The following is a 23,361-nucleotide window of genomic DNA, read 5'->3' as shown; positions in this document are numbered from 1 at the left end:
TCTGATAACAAGCAGCACCTTTTACTCTCTTGCTATCCACCTGAGGGTCACACGGCGCATGGCTGCTTCACCCCTTCACTTACTTTAAACAAGCTTACATGGCACGACTGGGTAGACTATTGAGCAAACTCTGCAAAAAGTAATATTTTGTTATGTCACACATAGAATCTTTATTCATATATTCCTACATGCACATACAAAATGTTTCTCATCAGACTTTTACGCAAATCAGAAGTTCCCAGGCGAGTTCAGTGCCTTTTACGCACGCAGACTAGGAGTTTATTGCTAGCCTCAGCCTGTGAGGTAATGGGCTCATTCTGGACTTGCTTTTCAAGGATCTCCCAGAAAAAATTAAATTAAATTAAAAAAAAATGCGTCCACCGGCATGTGTTTATGCTTTGCATTCAATTTCACAAAGCTTCAAAAGAGTTTGTAAAGCCGGGATATGTCTTCAGTAGGCCTGAAAGCGGCGGGCCTGCAGTGTATGTGCAGCAGGAATATCTCTCATGAACTCGTTTTATAAACGCTCTTCTTTCAAGCTACCACACTCATCAGAGCTGCATTTCCCCCCCACTGTTGTTTTTTTTAATTCATCTGCAACCTTTGAAAAGAACTTCCTCTTCGCTGAAAACTGCAGCCCTTTATTTCTATCGTACCAAACATTTTGCCACAGCCTCTGGCGCGATGAGGTCAAAATATTTTCAAGGGCATTTAGGCGCTGAGGGTACGGGCTGCTTTTCATTTGATATAGAAATGATCTAAGCGCTCTCTGCCAAGCATATGCTGCTATAGTCGTCAGGCTGGATGGAGAGAAGGGCGTCTTGATGGTGGCTTCACTGACACCAACAACTTCCTGACGCAACGCTACTGTAACAGCGGCGAGGAAACAGGGAGCTCACCTTTTTATCCGATGAACCAACATGATCCTATTTCTGCATAGTAAGCCGTCTCAGCTCTCCCTCCCCTCTGTTCCAAGAACGGTGACGGACTCGTTACATCAAAGAGAAGTCATGCTTCAAATTTCTACAACATGAGGGCAAACGCCTCATTCGTTACTTGTTGCTTTGCTTTACGGTCCTTCCTTTGCCGCCAGAGAGCAGGAAATTCCAGCCTGGCCTGTTAGAGATGTCCAAATCGACTCTCCGTCTTTTTTTTTGGTCTGATAAAAACCAGTTTCTACTCAGATAGAGTAAACTTTTTGCCACCTATCTGTGACAGAGAGCGAGTAACCTGAATGGATGGCTGGGAAATTTACTCAGCTCCAGTCCGGCGTTTTAAGCTGAAGGAAAGGTGACTTTGTGTGACAGCAAAAGAGTTTTTCGGCGGACGGAAATCGCAACTCTATACTGCAACTCCTTTTCGGTGGTAACGCGTTACTGCGCATCGCGTTACCGCCCTGCACTGTCCGGGAACTGGCACACGAGTTTGAATTCGAAAGGCGTGTAGGCTGCATGCGCTCTCGTTTTGAAGACTGGCTCGTTGATGTAGCAGAGAGAAAACCTACGAGCGCCATTGAAAGCAAGGAAGGAAGGAAGCCTGTGTGCGACTCGGACTCTGTAGTTCTGCAAAAGAAATCCAAGTTACCGGGCCCGGCTACGCAAATGTGTCTGTTCCTCTACGCGCGCACGGGGCGCACCGACCTGTAGTAGCCTGATCTTGGACAGCCTATCGGACCTGGGCACCGTGCACTGTGCAGCTTGTCTATTTCACTTTGAAGGGATGCTGGTCGTCCAGGACACGTGAGCTGAGCTGATGAGACGAGTTTATCGCGGATTTGGATGAGGGGTTTTCTGTGCGTTAATGGCCAGGCGTGCGAACTAGGCTATGGTGCGCTCAGATGTTTTTTTTCCCTCTCTCTCTCTCGGTCGCTCTCTGTATCCACCGCTCCGCCTTCGCCCCCTCCACCCCCCCACCCCCCTTTTCGCAACATTGACGCAACCAAAAAATACTGGAACAAAAGAAACAACTTCCTTGAAGCTTTGCTGAAACTGCACTTAGTCGGAGAAAGGAAGCTTGTTGTCAACTTGCCTGGATGGAAACGTCGAGGTGAGGGTGTCACCGGTGGCCGGCTGGCAGCGAGAGAGACGCGGTCGATCACTCCGAAAGGCATCCAGGCTATCGAGTAAGTGCCATTAACACATTCGGTGGAGTCATTTCAACTTTTGCTGTGTGGCCTCTCGACTAGTTGAGTTTGCCGTACGGTGTCACTCAATGCAAAAAATAAAGTCGTTTTGGTCGATTCTCTGCGACACGGGGCACAAAGTAAAGTCCCTTTAAGGTTGTCGAATTGCCGAGGTAGAATATAAGTTATAGGCCCATATATTCATTGTGTGGGATGTGACGTGCACGCTGCTTTCAAAATGACAAGTATGTCATCTTTTTTCAACATTCTGACATCTCGGAGCCGTTGACAACGAGGCTTTAACTACACTGCTGTCAACAGACTGTGGTTGTAGGTTCGGTCCATCTAGTGTGAGCGTGAAATCAGTTTATCTGAGGTGAACGTGAACAGCCGCTCTCCCAGTGTTGTGCATTGACAAGTCTCCAGCACAGGGCCACCAGTTTATTATTGTTATTCATGCAGCAGCCCTGAGCAGTCGCCGGTTGCATGAAGATCCTGGTGATCAACAAACAACATGCCCGCAACGGAGCACCGGCGCGATCATTTTATTAAACAGCTTTTGGTGTCGTGGTTTCAGGTGATGCGTCTAACTTTGCTTTTTGAGGTGTGAGTCGCAGTTTGGGGCGGACGGTCGCGGTGCTTTGTCGCGTCGGTGTTTTCGCTGCACGAACAAAGGACTGGATGGAGTAGTCGGCTCGGCACAGAGCGTCGGTGGAGAGCAGGCGGGCTGTTTACAATAATAACACGATCGCGGTGACGTCACGTGACTGACGGCGGCCTCGGCCAGTGGGGGAGCCGCTTAGCCATCAGCAACACGCTATATTTGGAAAGTGGTTACATCATCGAGGTACAACAGCGGCCTGTGGAGGGAGGGACTTCCGCAGGGATTTTCAATTTGTAGTCCAGAAACAGGACAATGAATAGGTTCGTTTTGCCTTTGGAGCCTGAATTCTGATTTGTTTTTTCTTTTTCTTCTTCTTTGTTTTTTTGTTTTGTTTTGTTTTTTTTAGAGCTCATCAACAGTTCCAGAGCACGTTCACACTCTGTAGCAAAGATCCTGTTAGGTGTGCCTTAAACACTGCTTATGACTGTGTCATTACAATGCAGGCATGGTCAGGTAACCTATAATTTAATATAACCTCTAGAGTGTCAATGGAAAATGTGAGTATCTGTCAATAGTGTGCTTGCAGTTTCAATGCTAAAAACACTTGGCTGGGGAACACTTAAAAGGCTGCTGTCTAATTTTCATACATAGGCTACAACAGATTTCTCAGCAGCAGCCTACTCCATTAATGTCTACTGATCCCCCAAGATGTCTGGAAACTAGTGATGTGAGGGTCTATAGCAGAAGCACTGACACTGTGACACCTGCAACCTTTTGCAAAGTGTCGACTTGATGATACAGTAGTTTAAAGATACAGATTTTTTTTTTTCTTTTGCAACCATACAGGAGCAGTGAAGCCACCAACTGTCCCCAGTCCTCCTGTCCTCAGCGCCTACAAGGACCAAGTGAAAAAACAGCAAATTTGGTCCATTTTAAGGTAGACACTTGGCCTCAGCTCTCCAAATTTGCTTGAACACATGTAAGTTAATTGTTAGACAGAGCCTAAAAGCTGCAGCAAAGGAGAAAACTTAAAAGAAATATTGAGACACTGCTCAGAAAAAGTCTTGAGGTGGACTGCAGGTTTTCTTTTTTTCACCTCAGTTTCGATGGAAATCATCTCTTCTACATAAGATTGCATTCAGAGTTTCTATCGATTCAGAGTACCAGTATTAGTGTCAGTGAGACCTGCTCTGATATCACACACTGTAAGAATGGAGTCACTCTCCACTCGTGACACTATTTTTCATGAAAGCATAAGATCATTAAATGCAGGCGGCGTACTTGAAACCAGCAGCCAGGAGCTGCAATTGTCTCTACCCTTAATGTAAATATTGGCCTAACATTTAATGAATGTTGGGCTGTTTAGCTCAACGTATGTCATCTAACTTGAACACTTTTTTTTCCTAGCATTAGAAAATACGACAGTGCCTCGACTGTGCTGTGGCTTCACAACAGGGTGATATTTGCCATAGAACTACAGTCCAGTGTGAAGCGGCAGTTTTTAGCGTCACATAAATGTCACCTGTATATTGATCATTGCAATAGGTGACATATAAATCTAGCTTACAGCCTACAGTGAATCATGAAGGAACGGTTTTCTCTCTTATCAAAACAAAAATACTGACAATGGAGTCTCAGATCAGCTAATGTAATGAGCTGACACCTAATGAGTATTTATGTTTATGAATTGGGGAAAAAAATAGATGGCTTTATACTCTATGTGCTTTGTTTTTGAATCTTTCTTGTCATTCCAGCGATCACACTGCATACACTTTCAAAATTGATTTAAAGTGCAGACCAGACAATTCAGTCCACGGGTGCAAAACGTATCACTTACAGTGGAAATTGGTGCGTAATGTTTGCCTCTAAACAGTCTCTGGACACAGGGCTGAAAACAAGCACTAATTGTAAACGATATCTTAATGCTGATATTTGTACACTACGAGCATGGGCATGCTGCGCAACCCTTATGAATGCAATTAAGGAAATCTGCTGAAGGCTTTAGTGTTATTTAAATGCTCTCTGGACTGGAAAATGCCGGTGCGTGTCGTGATCTAAACGCAGCATAGGTCTAGATTGTGCTAAATGTGATAGAATAAATGAGAAATTGAAGAAAATGTATAGATTTAATCCTGTAAGAAAAACAAATGTCCACTAAAAGTGTCTTGTAGCGCAGTCCGCTGGGATGCTTTTGTTATTCCACCGGAGCTCATATTAGAACAATGCTGCGGTAAATTAATTTGCAAATAGTGCAGACATTGAGCAGTCTTCTAAGACGTTTTGATGTGATTCTTGTAAGGTAATTGTTTTGGGGTAGCCTGTCTCTGATTGGAACCTGATTTTTGAAAAAAGAAATTTGATTAAACTGTACACTAATCATTTATTTATATTATTTCCATCCTGGCCTCAGTGGAGAGTCTTAATCCTGTTGTGAAGCTGCCGTTCATATCGTACTTAGCTTTATTTTTTGCCACAATCGTCATCACTTTAAAGATAAAGATTGTGGGCACAAAACATCCTCCGTCACTGGCAAAAAAAAAAAAAAAAATGCTGTTAACACTGGCCTTCCTAAACTTATTCTTTTAGGCCTCTCTGTAAACCTGCATGCCTAGGATTAGATCTTGCTTGTTTTTAGCCCTCTCTGTAATCCCTCTCAGCAGTCTGCCTCAATAAAGAAAAAAAAAATACTGAGGGTTGTGGACAATAAGATAAAAAAAAAAAAAAAATTACTACTAGACCAGGAAGCAGCACGAAGAATGTTTTCTGGTTGATTTAAACCTGTCTCAAAAATAGCGATATCGTTTCCTTTGAATTGAACGCCTCTCATCAGGTTGAGAGTCCCCAACCAAAGCACTGGATGTTTGACTCTCGATGCAGTAAAACATGTCTCTGAAGTTAGTGGTCAGATCCTACGTATTTGTTTCTTTGTTCTTGCTGTTTTTTCCAAATGCCACCACATTTAGTCCAGAAAACGCAGCATTTAATACATATGAAAACAGAAAGCCTCATAGATGGTGTTATCTGTAAAACAGAGTTCAAAAACACGATTCAAGCTGCTCTTGAGAATCTTGTCAGCGACAGCTCTGTGTTGCCAGACTACACAGCGTTTGCAGTCTCTATATTGAAGTCTTTGCTGATTCTTTTGATACTTAACATACAAAAATTTTATGAGAAATCTCAAACAAAGAATTTCTTAGTGGAACATCCCCAGCTTGCGCTCCGTCTCTACTACTAAACACTTGCAGTCTGTCCTTGTTACCAATGCAGCTCGCAGAGTTTTTCCCATAATTGTCCTCTGTAATGTAATTTTAGACTTATCTATGAATTCTTTTCGCTTAATTTAATTGCTATGTGTGAGAATATCTGTAAGATTATACAGATACAAAATAAAATGGACTTCTTGTTCAGTAATTTTTGAACTTATTGGCCAAGCATGTGATAGTGAATCCCAGCTATAAGAGTCTGTTTTATTCTTTTAAGATAGACATGTCATTTGTCCTTGTATTAGGTTAAGGCAAAGATTTTTAAAAAGCAAAATAATTAGAAATATTTTATCATTTCAGACTGCAAATGTAGATGAGAAGAAGTTGTGTGTGAGTGTATGCCCTTTTTGTAGCGCCCATGGGCTAATGTGACCACCTCTCAGCTTTTGTGCTAAAAAGAGGTCAGAGGTCTCTGTTGTGTTTTCAGGGTGACCTGCTAGTGACTATTAGCCATTGATAAATGTGATGTCCCACAAGTGTGCGGGCCAGACCCCTCCAAAGGGGGAGGTGTCATAACACGCCCCACACTAACCTCCCAGCCAACCCCACCTCAACTAGTACATACACACACGCAAACACACACACTCTGCCCTGCTGACAGGAGCACAAGGGGGCAGCTGCTACAGATGTCTCATAGAGAGAGGGGGAGGGGTACCGAGGAGACATCAATGGAGAGTCTCTCTCTAGTATGGAGTTCTCAGTGGGGCTCATTGTGTTTTCTAAAGACCAAGACGAGGGAATAGGCCACGTTAATATAGTAAGCCCATAGTCTCTTATACTGTGTTTTGCACTGTTGCTCATTTTGACTGCTGGACTGTTTTGTGCATGCATTACTTTACTTTGTCTTCTAGTGTCCACTTCAAAATATGTCCAAATATTAGCTCTGCTTACTCAGATTGATATTTACTATGAAGAACTGAACAATTAGATGTTTTTTTAATGACAAAAGGAAATAATTTAGCCTCTAGTTATACTTGGTGTGCCATCTTTAATTCAGAAAGTGAGTGGAACAAACTGCATTTAAAACTTAAATTCAGCTCTATACAGTGAGAGAAGTTGGAATGATTTTCCACACTTTGTTCATTTGTAATGGCTAATTTAGTTTAGGGATTGGCAACAATGTACTACAGAGAGCTGACAGTGTGTGCATGCTCGCATTTCAGCCAACACATAATGCTCCCATGACAAAATGTATATCACACTTTCAATAAGAGTGAAGTGAAATCACCTGCTGGTGCCTTAAGCTGACATTAAAGCTGCAAACTGTTAGTCTTCTGTGGTACATGGGTGCTTATCCCTGGTTTAATTTCACCTCTCACCTTAATCAACCTTTTGGAGTGTTTTCAAGGTGTCATTCAGTCCTTTGTTGAGACTTTCTTCACTTCAGTAAAATCAAAAGGTTTGCTTTTAAGATCTTGAAGTACGTTGTGAGCTGAGATTTTGCTCTTCTTATTCTTATCTGAAGTCTTATTTCGCTGTCATTTGATGTGATGCAGTCCCATGTCTGGTGTCGGTGTGAAAGGCCATCTTTTGAGTCACATGAGGGAGAGAGAGAAAAAAAAAATCCGTAAAACTCCTCCTTGAATGAGAAGCAGCTGACTGTAACAGCCAACCATGCACGCAAGTCATCTAACATGAAATCAAATTACATTGAACTAAAACTGCCCCAGCATGGCAACTTTGCAGCCGGGTTAGCCCGCTGTGGCCAAACACCACGATACATGACACTGTGGCTCTTGTTCAGCTCGTCTACCAGAAGACAAGGGAGAGCTCCTCTCTGTCTCAACCATCCTAATGAAGAGATGTATTATGATGTGATTTCATTTGGGTCCCGCAGAAAAGCTGCTGTGGATAACAGAGCAGTCTGAGTAGCATGGTTCATTTGTGTAGTGACATGTGACTTGTGTTTTCGTGAGTCATAAGGATCTCCTGCCTAATGGAAGGCAGTGTGTGCTCATGTGACGGTGACACAATGCAGGATGAACTGTATAGTATTCAGCAGAGCTCAGCTTGACTACTGTTTGGCACAGCTAATAGGGACCCACGAGCGTCTTTTTATCTTGTTAATTTTTTGTCATAGTGAAACTAAACAAACCACAATTTCTGTTCATGTCATTGAAGGGCTAGTGGTTGCTGCGTAATCTTTTTGAAAGTGTGACAAAACCAGAGGTTTTCAACAATATATTAATTTTCAAATGTGTGTTTGTAGATATGAATGCATACATACAAGAGTGTATGTGTGCGTGTGCGTGTGCGTGTGCGTGTGCGTATGCGTGTGTGTGTGTGATGTCTTTGAGAACTGCACCATGATCTTCCCTATGGTCACGGTGGTGTTTTTGCTGGCTCATCCCTGCCTCTCCACATGCCTGTTTAACAACACAGAGCTCCTCCTTACTGGCTTCCTGTCCAAACCAGTTTATCTGTAAACAAGTGTGTTTTTTTCCTCTCCGCCCCATTGTCCACACTACACCAGAATGCATACACAATGGGCGCCCTCTCTCTCCCAGTCTGCTTTTGTACTCCAAAGCAAAAAACATTATGTTTTTACTATACCGCACACGGAAATGCAAAGAAGTTATATGCTTCTCGACGAGGACAAAACAAATGTGAAGTTTTAAAAAGCTATTACCACGACTGAAAAGTAAAAAAACATCTTTAAACATTTTTAAAAAGATGAAATATTAACTCAGTTAAAGTTGTGTTTAAAAGATTGACCTCTATTCACTTAAGCACACCCTAAAGCTAATAGGAGGTTGCATCTAATTCTTTTACCAATGTACCCTGGTGGAGCCAACTACTGACATAGCAGGTGAATGTTATGTTTTGTTATTATGTGTGCATTGGGATGAAATGGCCGTCTCTGTTTATCTTGCCCGAGGTACACTATGCTACAGTAGATGCGATAACAGCAGGGTTATTGTGGCAGAGCCCAACCCGTGCCTGCTTTGGCCGTTGTATGTACACTACAGTGTGTGTGTGTGTGTGTGTGTGTGTGTGTGTGTGTGTGTGTGTGTGCCTGTGTACTCATGTGGTGTTGCCAAGCTAATCTTCAATTGACAAGCAGTGGTTATGACATGTAATGTACTTATGGAATTTGTTTCTTTTAACACAGATATCCATGTCCCTTTGAAAGGTGTGGAAAACACATCAGTCAAACATTTGCAAAATGGGGGAACTGAAAAGGAAACTTCATTAAATTTTGAGAGGGCAATATGATGTTACAGCAATTTAAGATAAGAAAGCTGAAGAATGTCCTCATTCGAACTGTGAAAAAAACGAAGAAAAAAGACTGAGAGAGTGTCTTTAACCCAACCCCACATTATGTTTGAGAAGTGCATGGAAGGAGAGCATAACTGCTGACAGAGCCTCTGTACTGAAGCAGCCCCTTTACCTCACTGACTCAAACTTCAGGCTTTTATTGCTTTTTTGTTCCTTGACATCCTTCATAATTTGCTTTGCATCTGCTTGGCCTTAGGAGTAATCTCATCAATTTCTTTACTTCTCGGCCTGATAATACGCACAGAGCAGATGTTATACCCCTGTCATCTATGGTGGCAATAATGTATTTTATTTGGCTGTTATTTGATTGTTTTTGATACGCCTGTCACTCCAAGACAAGCGCCATTGTGCAAACTGCAGATAAGTACCCATTCTATAAATAAGGAACACATTTTGAATAGACATTCATGGCATTCTATTGCACTCTCTTCAATCTCATACACCCGTAAAGCGATGCTTTTTCATGTGCCTAATGTGAAAAACTTTACACACACACACGTGTGTGTGTGTGTGTGTGTGTGTGTGTGTGTGTGTGAGTGTGTGTGTGTGTGTGTGTGTGTGTGTGTGTGTGTGTGTGTGTGTATGGAGAGAGGGAGAGAGACAGAGAGGATGCAGTGGTCATAGCACAAGTACCAACACAACAATGTGAAAATACTGCATTACAAGTACAAGCCCTACATTCCAAATCCAGCTTTATCAGCAAAATGTACTTCAAGCATCAAACAGTCACAAGATAAATCTGAGTGGCCATGACATGAGTAATGGAAGAGAGGCAAAGAAGAAACTAGGGATAATTTAAATAGCTAATTTGACCCCTTTGACCCTCAAGCAGTTATATTCAAATGAAACAATGTGACAAGTTCTGAGAGGGAATGTCTCTTTGGTGGAATTGCTAATGACTCATAGACATCTGAAACATGACAAGGGGCCCCAAGCAGATACTGCTTTGATCCCATAAAGCAGTGGTTCCCAAAAAGATTGGGAGCTGTCAGATGTAGTGTATATAGTGGAGTAAAAAGTACAATATTTGCCTGTGAAAATGTAGTGGAGTGTACAGTCGCAGAAACTGAAAATGCTCAAGTACAAGGACCTCACTATTATACTAAAGTACAGTAATTGAATAAATGTATTTAGTTACTTTCTATCACGAATAGGATGCCTTTGATTAGGAATAATCAGTGGCTTAAAGTGCAATAGCAGACTGCAGATACATTTGTATCCGGGTCATCTGAGTGAAGAACAGTGTATTTTAATCACAGGGCCGATTGCAGTGGATTGCAATGGAGTGAGCTTTTGAAGTTTGCTCAGTTCAGTTGGTACCATGGACATTTATCAGGCTTGCAGGTACAGACTGCAGAGCTTTCAATAAAAGTTGTATTCTTCAGTTATATTCACCAGGGGTAAGAAACTTGACAACAGATGATGTTTGGTATAACTTTAAGTCAAGGAATCTCATGCAACTGCACTATTTCTGAGATGTCTACAATATTAATTTTGATCTAGGAATATAGTGTGTCTATGACACCTCATAATGCCACCGATTTTATTGCTCTTTTGTTTTCACTCAGTCTCATGTTGTATCACCATGGAGTTTTTACGGTTTATTTTGTGACCTATAAAAGCTACATGGTGTAATTAATGGTGCATAGTTGTTACTAAGGACCGTGGCATTCATTTCGTATGAAAAATCCTGGTTTTAACAAGTTTTAACGTAAGGTTTTTAGCTGTTGGCACTACTGTAAAAGACGTTGAGGGACCGAAAGAGTTAATGTATCTCTCTCTGTTGAACGCTGCGTGGGCTGCGAGATCATTCGAGAGTGCATTTTCAGCGTCCAATCAGCTGCGCGGAGTCCACTCTGCATTCAGCCAATAGGAAGAATGGGAGGCTCTATCGAATTTGAATGAGAGTGTATCTTTCGGCGCCATTTTCGAGTGAGCAGCGATTGCCTCAGCAGCTGCGGAGAGAGGATGCTGCGAATATAGAAAGCGGTCGCTGAGACGGGGGAGAAACCAAGCGCTCTAAATTAAACTGCGCTTTTAGAGAGGGGCGGCACGTACTTCCAATGGAAACACAGGTAATAGAAGCCACAAAGTATTTAAATTGATTTTTATCGGACAATATAATCGGACTTATGGAGAAGAATACGTGGAAAAGAGGAGAGAGCGACCGTGGCGGGGAGACGTTAGCCATTTGGCCAGCTTTGCCAGCTTCTACTACTCGTAGCAGCTAGCCTGCTAGCTTAGCGTGCTAGCACATACAGAGGGATTTCTGACTTCGCTGCGCTGTAACGGTAAAAAAAAAAAAAAATGCGCCCATACAGCGGTCCGTTTATCCAGGAGGTGAGACAGATATATTTGGGGGAAAAATATAAAAAGATGGAAAATTATTTTGTACGAAGAAGCCACTTATCTTAACGGCTATAAATCAAAGTTGAACTGTAATGGACTATTTTTTTGGCATTGGAGCCCAATTTTGAGCGGGATGTGCAAAAGCAGCCAGGCTCGAGCAGAGGAGAAGCACAGTCGGCAGTGTCAACAAATGCACACGGCACCTACACTGGCTTCGGAGGGAAAAAATCAATAGGAGAGACCGGGACAGACACAGTGCCTTTTGTGGTAACTCAATTTTACAAAGCTTGTTAACCAAAGCAGACTTTTTGTCCGAGCTGGTAAATAGCATACGCTTCGTTGCAAGCGGTTTTGGATTGAAAACACCCGGTAAGTTTGTCATTATATCGCTGTTTGACCTTACACGTAGTGATGCACTCAGTAATGACGAAGTTTGTTTTATTTTCCTATCAGTGTAGTGAGGTGGTTGTTTAACGTGCAACGTTATTTGTGGTCTTAACGTTACCAGAGCAGCTCGTGTGTTAATGTAATTGACTTAGTCTTATCAATCGTTCATGCCTGTTCGTATTCAAACAGATTTGAATATCTTACCTTCATGTTAAGTGATCAATCGATCTCTGCCCAGTGACAATCATAGATCGCAGCTTCTGATGGTTTAACTTTTGATAGATCCGTTGAACGTCAGACGAATGGCTGTCAAAGCCACAAATGATGCAGTTGAAGTTGAATTAACGTTAGTTATTAAAAATAAGAGTTGTATTGTTAGTTGGGGCGCTGCTCGTGGCTCGCTGTAATGTTGGGTTTTGGTTGATCGTGGGTTTTCAGTCGTTGCTTTCTGTGTTCTTTTTTTTTCCTCTCATACTAGCCTCACTCCACTTTCTGTGTGCCCTGGACCCTGATTAAATTCAAGTACATTGAAGGGGAAAAAACCTCTGCGTGGACTAATCGGTTTAGTAAAGAGTGACCAACCGGACCTAGACATTAATTACTGGAGAGCTTGTATATGTGGTGTTTTATGCTGCCTTATGCTTCTCATCATGAACAGACTACTTGACTAATAAAGCACAAGAGAGGCTCCATATAATTGTGCGTCTAAACCCGCCCCTTCTACTTCCTTCAAAGTAGAGATCGGTTTAACGTGTTACATAATGTGAGGCCTTCTTATCTTTTACGGTGTTGCATTAATTTAAACAAATATATGTCCGCACTATCAAGTCCTATGTTTAAATTAAAAAAAAAGAGGTCTCATTCAAATTAACTGTGTTGAGAAAGTGAGGTAGACGTTTTTCCTTTCCCTGCAAACCCTCCTACCCCACCCCCATGGTCCAGTCACAAATGACATTGTTCTTACTAATAGCAATTTTCCAGGCTTCTTATTTTGCCATACATATTCTGCTACAGTAACATTAAGACTTGTGTTTTCACTCCAATTAGATATCCATGACCTGAGTGGAAATGTAACTAAATACCATTGTCTTAGGCATAGTTTTCTGTGCTGAAATTGCAGATTGTACCCTTAGTATAACAACTGTGGTAAAAGTGGGGCAGCATATGATGAAACTGCCCACCTCATAGTTAGATTTTGTTTATTTTTAAGGGTATTCACTCGGTGGGAAATTAGCTAATATGATATGAGGGAAAGACCTTTCACAGCCGCATAGCAGAGCAAAGAAGAGGAGGAGGAAGTTGCTGATGTGTCTGACTGGCAAGAAAACTTCTATTTGTGGGTGTGTGAAACACAATGAATGTATGATAACTGAAAAACATGACAGACATGTCCTTATCTGCTTTAGGAATAAGTACGTTTGTTGATATTTATTGTTAACCACATGGTGTATTTAAAATAGGTGGACAATTTATATTAACCCAAGTTTCCATCATACTCTTTTTGTGTGGTGGTGTTTTCATGCTCCATTATGTCATGCACACACAATGTTAAAAAAAATGTATTGATCATTTGCATTAAAAAAAAAAAAGCTTTTTGATAAATTGGTCCACAGTGCAAAAAAAAAAAACCCTACACCAAGTTGGGATGTGTCTTGAAATATTTTTCATGCCACCAGATAGTATGGGCAGTAGTGTATGGAAAATGTAATTATTCAAATTTAAATATGTAATCGTTTTTATGGGAGAAATTCACATCTTGGATGTTGCGACTCAGGTTTATGTGTGTATGCTTGCTATACTGACAAACTAAGTACATCTGCCTGCTTATTTTATGCTAATAGTTCAAACTGTCTCCTTGTCTTTGTGTGAATTCGGTCAGATAGCTGTTAACAGTTATAAAGATGGGAAGTAAAACTGCTCTAGTACCTTAAATGGATAAAGATATTACTGAATGCTTGATAGAGTGTAGCTCTAAAAAAAAAAATCACATCAAATCACAAAAAAGTTATGATTCATAGTGGTAGTGTATTTATTAGAATGGAAATAGGCTAAAATACACATGTTAGAGACACTACTTAATGTTTCAGTTGAGGCAGCGTTAGTGATTATTTACCTGATGATTTTTTGCCATCAGTTCTACAATATCTACTGCAGTGTGTGTGCTTATTGCTGATTCTTTTGTTTTATAGAAACTACAGATTTGAATGTCAGATCTAATCTGTAGAAAAGACGAGGTAGCGCTATGTCAAAGAGAAAACTTATGACCACAAATCTTAGTAATATATAAACTTTTACACAGCAGTTACCTAGTTTTAGAATGTGTATCTACTACAGTGAAATAGGTGTAAATATTGGGCTCATATTCTTCTGATGAGGCATTCCAGTACTGTTTACGCTACATGTATGCACTTGTCAAATTAGTACCGGTGTATTTTAACAGTTTTTATTTCTGTTGTTTTTACAGTTAACCTCCTTAAAATGCTACAGGTCTATGTCTCCCCTCCGTTCTCTGGTATTTGCCTTTTCACTCTCCTTGCAGAGCTCCGTTGTGCTGTTTCAGACTGTTAGCATGACATTCTGTGACTCATCATTCTGTCTTCTCAGACCCCTCCGGCAAAATGGGCTCCCACCCCCATTTCCTGGTGAAACTGTGCCTCTCTTCTTGTACTTGCTCACATGTGTTGTAGCCAGGCTGCAGAGAACCCCCACCCTTCTCTTCCTTCTTTCTGCACCACTCAGCACAAACTTTATAGTATTCAAATTTGCAGTGATGGAACAGGTTTTCACGGGTCTTGTTGGTTATTTTCCAAAAGCTGGCTTTGGTTTCAGTTCTGTACCTTAGCAGCATGAAATAGAAGTTGTCAAATTATTTTATTTGCATCAGTCATTTCTCTTGCAAACATAATTTAAGTTCTGGAATAATTTAGATATTGGTTGATCTAGGTAAACCTTAAATTTGGATTTGATCTTTTGTGAAAATAAGTGTCTGTTTATTTTGCATGTGGCATTGATCCATCAAATTAAGGCTGATAACACTGGCAGCAGGGTGCCAGGGTTGCATGCTTCTTATAAGCATGTTTTGCATTAGCTTTGATTTTTGCATACAGTAGCCACTGCATGCAACTCTGTAGTGCACTGGAGCTTGCACCTGTTTCAGTAAAATGGTGAAAATCTTAAACTGAGTAAATGAAGGTGGTACTGACGTTATTAAATAATTGTCAGTTACTGCTGTCATGGTTTGTGTATACTCCACCACATGTTCATTAAATCTGGTTTAGTTGAAGAAGTTAGTGGAATTTTTTGACCTGCTAAAGTAAGATCATTTGCTGCGAACATTGGTATGTATAGGTGGAATATTAGCAGCTTAAAATGCTAGTAATTTTTCAAACAGTAACTTCTCTAAAAAATCTGATCTTTTGTGCCTCTGTAGCTGCACTCAAAAAATTGCAGACTCCATTGTTATTGTTTGATGTAGTGACAGAAGTTCTTATGGATGTGGATAGCACGTTTAAAGCAAATATGTCACCTGTTACAGTGTTGGTGAAGTCTCTGCTTGATAATTAAATTTTAGGTAGTAATATGATAACCTGCAACAGCACCGGCAGTAAGATCTGACATAGCAAGAGTATGCCTCCTCTGACTATACACACGTGGTGTTTTCATTTCTGCTGCACCAGCCTTTTTTTCACCTGAGGGTGCTAGATTAGCCCAAAGTATTAACTTGTAAGCAGTTAGATTGGAAATATTTTTATGATTGTAAAATATTGGTCCCTTGTTTGTGTACTTTTGTGTTAGTAGGCTTAACTTGGTAAGCAGGTAACCCCTCACCCTCTGCCCCCAGTCAGATGCTGTACTTGAGTGCAGAGAGACCAGATAACAACACAACAATGCCTTGTCTGGTCAGTTTTAAAAGTTTGCATAAAACACCTAATTTGATGCATTTTTAACAGTAATATCAGCATACATAATTTTGAATTTTGGGCTGCAGCTAATGTTGATCTGTTGGTGTGTCATTGTAACCGCCCTAACAGTTGCAGATAGATCAAACCTTGCAAAGAATGTGGTGAAATCATCAGTGAAATTATTAATTCCTGTATTTGCTTGTAATTAATTTAAGTTTGGACCCTGACATACAAAAGAGTCATAATACACTTTCATTCATTTATTTATTTATTTTAAAAAAATGGTAGCATGTAAACTGAATTGACATTGTTAACAACAAAATGTGAAGCCTTTGGAAAGCCTCATTATTTTTAGAAGGAAAAATTTTGGTTGCGATGTGTATTTAACACACATTGTTTACACTGTGAACCAGAGTAATGTTTGTATCTGAAGTCAACCTAGGCATTTCAGCTGGAATACGTACAAAAAAAAAACAAAAACAAGTATAGTCTGTGTTTGTGTAATTGGTGCATAAGTGTATGGGTGTGCCATTCAACTCTCACACTTTGCTTCCTCTTTTACCCCTCTTGCTTATGTGTGCATGTTCATACAACATACACACTGACTAGGATCCTAATTTCAGTCTTACTGGTGGTTCTGTAAGATGTGTAATGAAGCAAGCTGTGGTGGTCACGTTAAAGGTTGTGGTAGTTATCAAAACTTGTTGCCTTTTTCTTTTCATTTTTTTTAAAAATTAGTTTCTTGCTTTTGGTCAAGTGTAAATCATGTCCTCAGGTCGTACTTTTGAAATTGCATCACAGTGTACTGCTTGTCTGTATCCTGTTTATTGCTGCTCTGGCTTTCATGGCAGTAGGAGGAAGCTTGAGATGGTCGAAATTAAGTAGTAAATAACTGGAGAGATCAGAAATTATTTTGTTGAGGAATGTGCAATGTTGAATTAAAATGTATTGTTTATACAGTAGTGGCAGGTACAACAATTGTGTTCAGATTAAATATTTGACCAGACACATTGTGGACACACTGCTGTGTTTAGATGACACACACTGCTGTTGGTTATGGGGGAGCCATATACTGTGGTCCACCCCTTCAGTGGAAGTGTTTAAAATGTCTTTGAACTATTATTAAACCTTCAAAGACTTGCACTGTCCTGTTGTGAGACCTACTCCCACTAAATAATTAAAAACAGTACAGTGAATCATAATAAACATTACTTCATATGCTAGATGATTGTTGCGCTTTCACCATTCCAGTTTTAGACATAGGTTACATCATGCTTTTCATGTATTTAATCAAATCAAAACTTAATTTCCAATCCAGTGTTCCACATAATTTTAGTCACTGGTATAGATTGTTTACCTGAAGTGTGAAGAGTCCATCTGTCACACTCACACCTGACTGTAAATAGAGGGGTTGCGTATACCTGTAGAGTGCAAGAATGACTGGGACGTCACTCTCACATATCTGCCAGTGTTGTCCTGTGAAATAGGTTTATTCTCTTGTTGATCCCAGGTATGTGTTTCCACGTGTCTGGAGTTCTGTGTAATTCATTTGACAAGACAGGACTGTAGCTTCCAGGGAATCCCAGTAACTCTGCCTGTGCTATGCTGGACATGTTTTGCTGGGTGAGCAAATGTAACAGGTTTTTCTAGGATTAACACATACCATTACCATTACAGTACTGGTGTTTGTATGGAACAGAGGAGGTCTTTATAGGTAGCATCCCTGGTCTGCAATGAACAATAAAACGATTCATCACCTCCTGGATGGCTTTTACACTTACACGCCCTCTCAAAAGTATTTTTGGTAAAAGGTGATATTTGTTTTTACCATTATTGATGTGTCATCACAGTTGGTTGCTTTATTATTATGGATGAATTGGTTTTGTATTTGCATTTACTAGCATTGGTATCTCACCCTGTGCCAGCAGGTGATGAAACATTTTATTCCACCTTATAAAGTTGTGGCACAGTGAACATAGCATATTTGTACTGTCTACTTGGTTTGCCAAACACAAAACAACAATGATTTGGCTAGCCTGTTACCTGGTGTTTATCTGGCTTAAAATTTTTAAGTCATGGATTTGTAATTGTGTATGAATATATGTTGCTTTCATGCCACAGTGAAAAGAAACAGTGTAGCTACTTTTGCCATCATTGTATTCTAGATTGCTGCCTAAATATATTCTGAAGCTAGTATCGATCAGTAATGTTTTTAAATTGGTGGTGCTTTCAAACTAGGTGTTCTTGTCTGCAGATATTTAACTTGGAGGAGTTTCCTTCCATGTCTCGAAGGCTAAAGATAGAATGCTTCATGAACACAATGAGAAACTCCAATTTGCATAGATCTTTTGTTGTGGATAAGCATGATTGCCATTCAGTTTTTTGTTTTGTTTTGTTTTGTTTTGTTTTTCCCCTCCCCCACAGTTTGCTATGTCATTGTAGATCTCCCTTTAGTTTGTGCTTATACAGGCAGAAGACGGTGTAACACAGACCAGAAGAGGCCGGCCCAGATCACTTCTGGGGAGGTGATGAGTTGTCATGTCTACGTCCCTGTACCCGATGTGGTGTAGGAGGTTACTTGACCTTCAACCTTGGGGTCAGGTGACTCTTTGAGGCCATTGTATGAGGAGCAAATGTTGTAGGAAGGGGTTAAAAAGGCTGAGCAGTGAAGGTGACATGTCTGGGCATGCTTCCTAAAAGGAGAGGGAGGAAAATGGGGAGAGGTTAGAGTCATTGATGTGAATAATTCCACCTAGACCTGTAAAGAAATTCTCGAAAGAAAAATAAAAAGCTTACCTGATTAGTTCCTTTGTGCATTTTTGTTAAGTAATTTATATGGTTGGAAAGGCTAAAGCAGTTGTTTCATGACCTCCACCTCAGTTTAATTCATGCAATATTACCTCTGCATGAATTGGCTTAAAAAAAAAAAACATGTGCACATGACATGGAAGATAAGGAAATGATTGGGCAAATTATGGGTATGTGAATCCAAATTGGTGTATGTTGTGTGTTTCCCATGTTTTTCCACTTTGCTTCGTGTAGATACACAGCATGCTTACACATGCAGCATACTGCAAGTTTTTGTTTATTTATCATTAATTCATTATTCAAATGTTTGAAATTATGACAAACACCACTTGCAACTTTCAACAAGTCCATTCATGTTTTTAGATTTCTTATTTATCTTAACAGCTAAAAGAGGTGATTTAGTTTAGAAAGATATGAAATTCTGCAAATCCCAGAAGAGCTGAAACCAGCCAGTGTGAAAGTTTTATCTAACAAACTGTGAATTGATTTTTAAGATTTTTTTTTAAATTTAATTTAATTTAATTTAATTTATTTATTTATTTTTCTTGTTGCTCACATAATTTTATTAGGCACTGCTTCCATTAGTTGTTGTTATGCCCTCTTCTTTGGCAGGGGACATGGACCCTATTACCCCAGGGCTAATACAAGGAGATTTTGACATGCCCCACACATCTGACAGTTATACCCCCCTGATGTGAAGTTGTAAATTCACCACAGTATAACTTGTGGTGTGTGATGTATCAAATGTCATGAGTATAATTAGTTGGCTTTTTGTGGCCTTGTGCAGTATTTTAAACTCAAAACTAAATGTTCCCTACAAAGTGGATTATACCAATTTAACAGCATCAGTTATCAAGTAACATTCATTTTTTAAAATAATAAGTTGTTGTTTAGGCGGTGTAAATTTTGTACAAATTTTGCAATGGCTTTGCAAATTTTGTGCAAAGTGTGTATTTCCCAGAGACTGGAAATGTTAAATTTGCACTAGATGTAAACTTGTTTTGGTACGAAATTGCTTCATTTAGTTTGTAATATTGTCTATGCTGTGGTTGTCAGAGATCTTTTTTAAGTCGGCCATATATGTCATCATCCATACTTTAAAAGGGTCAGGCATCTACACACACACACACACACACTCTCACACACACACACACACACACACACACTTCAAATAAATTTACTAGAGCACTGCACTCACCAGTCCTCGCTGTGTTCCTACCCTCTTGTCACTGTCAGGTGTGTGTGACTGTAGACAACGTTTTTGCACCTGTGTTCCTTTCCTTTGCATACCTAACAAATTACAGTGGTTGTCATTTATTTCCATCGCCTACGATTATGTGTTTTGCCTTAAAGCTAAAAATGTGCCAAATCCTGTGTTATAAGTAATTATGCAATGTGCATCTTAGAATTTTTTTTTAAGTATTTTATTGTCATTGCACATAGTATTAATTGGCATAAGAGTGCAAATCTTATCAGTGACGAAGCCTTTGCCAGACAGTGGAGGTGGTATCACAGAGGCTTTTAGAAGATGAAGCCTTCGAACAGAGAGACATGTAGGTAATGACGCACTGGAAGTGAAGTTGATGAAAACTTTTAGCAGCATAACATGTATGCATAACATACTTGATGAAAATTTTATTCCAGCAGTTGCACTGTCAATGTAACTGCCTACCGTTTTTCAAAAGCATACCACAGGTGTTCTAGACTGACTTCAGTCCACTGATGCTTGAGATGTGGAGTCTTTAATAGTGAACAGTTTGTGGTTCTGTTTCTGGTTGATTATGTTATTGTTGCATGTAAATAAGAGAAAGGACCATTTTGAAAACTGCCTTTTGGTATTTCATCCAAACATCCAAAGTTAAGTCAGCTTCCAAAAACTTCACAATTGTAAGAAATAATGAAATTCAGACATATTTTCCCAGTGTTTAGCTTCTGTGTTAGTTTGTGTGACAGTATAACTGATGAAAGCAATAGGCTTGTGCAGGTGACCCTCAAATCTTATCTTTCTTTCTTTTTTTAATTTGTGGTTGCAGTTTCTTTACCACCTAACAAAAATATAACTTGGTCAGAAAAATAAAAGCCACAAATTAAACTGTTACCATTCTCAAGCAAATTAATGAAATTACTTTTTTTTTTTTTCTTTTTCTTCCCCCCATATAATTTTCCCAAGACATTTTCTCTGAGCTTCACTGGAGTGAGTGTGTGTGAGTGTGTGTGAGTGTGTGTGAGTGTGTGTGAGTGTGTGTGTGTGTGTGTGTGTGTGTGTGTGTGAGAGAGAGAGAGAGAGAGAGTGGGAGAAAGCTGCACTGGGAGGACTGCACATCTTGTCAATGTCTTTTTGTAAGGAAAGTAAGTTAGAGATGTTATTAGGTTCAGGGTATCAGGTCCATTTCAGACCAAGGTCATTATCACAGGTCCATTGAGACCTCTAGTGGCAACACATCCGTTGGACCCAGTGTTGTAGAGGATTATTACTAGAATGAAGTTTGCTTTAAGACTTTTGCTTAAAAAGTAGGTTTTTTGAAAGGAGATTTTGTTTTGAGATTTAAATATTTTGGTCATGTTAACCAGGTTACATCTTTCTGGAAAAGTTGACATTGCTATAACTGCTCCTTTTTATGGTACTTGATTGACTCCTCCAGTGGGCTAATTCTGTCCTTGAATTGCTTTCTTCCATGTGAGGTCAGCTGTTGAACAACACCTCTGATGTTGGTCGGATTTCAGCGATTTGCTAAATGACACTTGAGCAGACATTTTTCTTGTCACTTGTGCAAACTTGGTATTTGCAGTCTCCCCAATAACTTGACTCTCTTGCTTCATCAAAAGGGTTAAAGTGCCTTTTTCAAAAACAGATGTTTGTTTTGCCACAGTGAAATTATCATATGTATAGTATGTGTACATATGAATATAATTGCCTGAATTTTTTTTCTGGTTCAGAGCAGTAGTTCCTGTTGAGTGCACACTTAGCTGAGTACAATGGAGCAGTAGTTATCTTTGAAACCTAAGAGTGTGAATCACTGAATGAGGTAATACACGCTCCCTCTGACAGGAAACAATCTTTGTACCTCAGACAAAAATGCTCACTTTACACTCAGGTGTCTATAGAGCACCTATCAATAGCACTAATATAATAATATAATATTTTGACCAGGTCAAACAGCTGTGTTATTTCTACAAAAATACAATCAGTTATTGCATTTGACTTTATTACAGAAGGAGTCTGCAGAAATCTTTGGACTCAAGATGTGAAATTACTTGAGTACACTATACAGCCAGTATGTGAACAACCCCATCCCTCAGCTGCTTGGTTCCAATTAAGGGGAATCTTATTGTCCCAACATATCGTAGACAACCGTGTGCTTCCAGTGTTGAGGCAGCAGTTTGGGAGAGGCCCTTTCACGTTTCAGCATGACAGTGTGCATTAAGCAAGATCTATAAAGAAATGTTTTGTTTTTTTTTCTAAATTTGGTGTGGACAAACTTCACTGGCCTGGAAAGAGCCCTGACCTCAACCTAATCCAACAGCTTTGGGATAAATTGAAAGCTGACATTGAGCCAGGTGATGTTGAGTGACAACCAACATCAGCGCCCAACCTCACATAGCAGCTCAGTGGTGCAAATCTCTGCAGCAAGGTTTCAAAATCTCGTGCAAAGTTTTCCCAGAACAGTGCAGGCTGTTACATGAAAGGAGTGATTCCCCATTCTTTTAAAGTGAGATGTTAAAAAGCCTCACGTGAGTGTAACACTCTGTTGCACAAATACTTTTGGCCATATATTGCACGTTGTTGCTTAACTGCAATTTTGAGAAGCTGACCTCAGAATAACATTAAACTGCAATTTCTTTTTGTGCGTATGTGTGTTTCAGGTGGTGAGCCTCCTTGCCTGCTTTAGGAGTGGACAGAAGATGCTGCTGATCATCTGAACGTCTTTAGGTAGATAAATGATAGGTGATAAGTCTGTACCCATCCGTGAACGCGTGGTTTGGACCAGAAGTCTGGAGGATGGAGAGTGTGCAAATAATATTGAAGATGGCAAGATTCTGAAGCAAAGAGACCGACTGACGCTCTGGCGATGCTGTAGCAGCACGGAATGGTTTGTGGGTTACACTGAGATGCAGGCCATGCTGTGCTGCCGCCGTAAAGCCTGAATATACAACCTGCCTGTCACCTTGCAGCTCTTCAACCTGTTGCACATTTGATTGATTGAAGCTGACTTGTGAACTGTCACGGTTGCACATAATCTCCACTGTCTGAATTAATGCCACACAGACAGTTGTTTTTCTGATGATTAAGAAGGGGGAAAAAAAAAAGTTGGTTCAGTTTGCCTTTCTCATTTCCTGGTTGCCTTACTGTAGCAGCACGTAAATATTGGAGTTAAGACTCTAGCTGAAACCTCCAGTATTGATCGTGCTGCTGAAGCAAAGCTGACCACTCACAATCAGCCAAACCAACCACTGAGTGTACTCAGACCACCCTGGTGGTGCCAAACTGTGGCTGACAGCTGGTGCTCCAGAGATGCTTCCAGGTACATTGTTTACAGTTTTTGAGTTAACCTCCAACACTAACTTGTTTTAAAAGTTCAAATGTATACACACACCATCATTTCACTGATATGTCTGCACACTGGAGAAATAAAATTTGAAACTGTC

General features: G+C 40.2%; 1 long non-coding RNA gene across 1 annotated transcript; it reads left to right on the top strand.

Annotated features, from left to right (window-relative positions):
- The first annotated feature begins 128 nt into the window (after positions 1–128).
- On the top strand, positions 129–23,361 carry LOC143329996 (uncharacterized). Its single transcript, XR_013077924.1, has 2 exons — positions 129–2,122; positions 3,573–23,361. It is a non-coding gene; the product is annotated as an uncharacterized LOC143329996 (long non-coding RNA).

This window comes from Chaetodon auriga, chromosome 13, assembly GCF_051107435.1.
Source record: "Chaetodon auriga isolate fChaAug3 chromosome 13, fChaAug3.hap1, whole genome shotgun sequence".
NCBI classification, from domain to species: Eukaryota; Metazoa; Chordata; class Actinopteri; order Chaetodontiformes; family Chaetodontidae; genus Chaetodon; species Chaetodon auriga.
Note: the sequence above shows the minus strand (reverse complement) of the source record. Positions and strands in the feature narration are given on the sequence as shown.